The sequence below is a fragment of the Oratosquilla oratoria genome, chromosome 44 (assembly GCF_046742065.1).
Source record: "Oratosquilla oratoria isolate Oo_2021 chromosome 44, ASM4674206v1, whole genome shotgun sequence".
NCBI lineage: Eukaryota > Metazoa > Arthropoda > Malacostraca > Stomatopoda > Squillidae > Oratosquilla > Oratosquilla oratoria.
Window position 1 is genome coordinate 26595324 of NC_134820.1, and position 2500 is coordinate 26597823.

Sequence of the window (2500 nt, forward strand, 5' to 3'; positions counted from 1 at the left end):
CTGCTACCAATAACGGTGACAAGGTTACAAAGTCGGGTTTCTCAGCGCCAGACTGCAGTGTCTGAATTAGTTATATGAATCTCGTACCAGGTGGCACTACCGTCTATGCTCTGACTATCGTCAGTCTATCTAACTCACACCCTTCAGTTACTGATGTTTCCGAGTGTCTATGTTGAGGTTTATCTACATTGACCCCTTTCGTACCGCGTGTGGCGCTTTTCTTCACATTATGACTTGTGCTAAGCTATTCATTCCCGTGGTACCCCCTTCGTTAGGGAGGTTGTTGGTATAATAATGTGTGTAATATCACTAGACATCTAGTCGCTCCACTTTTAGGATATTTGTTTGGTGAGCCAGGGCTAGTGGTCTTCACCGGTAACCTTTGGGAAAGTGAAAAGAGAGCATGCATGTTTTACAGACGAAATCTCTAAGGCGACGTGATTATTCATTTATCTATTTGTTTGTTTTTGTTTATTTTTTTGTTTATTTGTTTATTTAATTTGATTGGTTATTCGTTTATTTAATTTAATTGTGCGTTCATTTGTTTATTCAATTTAATTATCTATTTGTTTGTTTATTTGTTTATTTAATTTAATTGATTATTCGTTTATTTAATTTAATTATTTGTTTATTTAATTTGATTGATTATTCGTTTATCTAACTTAATTATTTGTTTATTTAATTTAATTATTTATTTGTTTGTTTATTGTGAGTAAGTTTGTAGTTAATTAAGAGCCCTTTTGTCACCTCCCCCCATCCTCCGCTGAATGAAATCATTTAACTTCAGGACAAGGCCATTTTCTTATGTCCTCCTCGGCATACATTCTCACTCATCACATTCACGTCTTTCATCTGCATTTCAGATAAACAAACTCATTCTAATCTAAGAAAACCGAAGCCTATACAGACTCGAAGCTAAGAAACCTTATGCAACTTACCATGGAATAACATATGTACACTCCCAAATAGGGACACTATCCTCACTCTGGTACATAGGAACATAAAAACATAATGAAGGGGACTGCAAGAGACCATAAGGCCTACACTAGGCAGTTCCATGTCTATTACCACCTGTCATACCCATCTATAAAGTTGTCTAACCATTTCTTAAAACACCCGATAGTGTCAGTGCTCACTACATGGTTACTAAGTCTATTTCATTCGTTGGCCACCAAATTAGTAAACCAATTATTTCCTATTTCCTTCTTAAACCTATAGCCATGACATACAAATACCTCTTTGTATAGCTTGTAGTTATACTACAAATTGAAACATGTTTGAACACGTTAGAATTGCCAGATACCTTTAGCAACCAGCTATAAAACGAGTTTCAAATCTGTTTCCTTCTAGGATCCACTCGATATACATCAGCGAGACACTTAAACTCCGCCCCTTTCCTCTAAGCTGATTCCTGATTGGTTGGCGGTGTCTATATGCAGGCAACCACATGTATCCTCAAATTAGTTTTCAAATATAATCGTTATGTGGTGGTCTACTTGTAGCATTGTACTTTTCCTGTATATTATACATATGTACTTGTAGCATTGTTCACTTATTATTCTCTATTGTATATTATCATCATTGTGCATATTTTTTTATATTTGATAGATATGCATGTAAAATAAGAACCAAATATTATGCTCGCTCATTCGAGTCTTAATTTTGTCTTCCAAATGAGCGCAAGCTTTGTCTCTGTAGTGTTATAGAAATATTAATTTATTCATACGACGAGTATTATTAGCCACCCAATACAATCAGAGAAATAATTAATGTCCCAAATAAGACATCTTGCTAGTCATAACATTATGAAAATATATCATAGTAATAATACTAAGAAATCGAACAATGGTTATGGCATTTCTACAAACTACAAAATCAGCATCGTTGTATGATCATATGAGAGAATTGGGTTGGTCCTTAAAAAACATATGCACATCAGGGGTCATATGTTAACCTCTATGGTTAATTTCAAAACGAAGAATTAAAACAAGATCAGTATTACTCAAGAAATTGCTTGTGAATTAGCTAATAAAAACTAGAGAGATTTTGTGTGTGTGTGTGTGTGTGTGTGTGTGTGTGTGTGTGGGTGTGCGTGCGTGTGTAGGTGCATTCGCGTCCACATCAATGTTTATATGTGTTTGTATATATGTGTATGTTTAAATTGTGTATTTTTGGTGTATTTTATTTTTATTTCACTTAATTGATAAATTTCTCCAATGACATCGTCCACGAAATTTGTAGTTATAAATAAGAAATCAAACCCGGATCACTTGGAATAAAAGCTAATTCTCACTTTTGATTTTCTTCATTAAACTTCGGAGTTTGAAAAAGAGATAACAGAGAGCGAACGGAAACAAGAGAGACAGTTTTTCCCCTTTTCCGTTCCGCTTTTGGGATAGAAATACACAAATCTCGAAAAGACCCTCGAAATAAAATTCACGATCAAAGTTGGATTGAGAACAGAGGTTCCCAAGTCCTCTTGGGCATCTTTTTCTGTTTT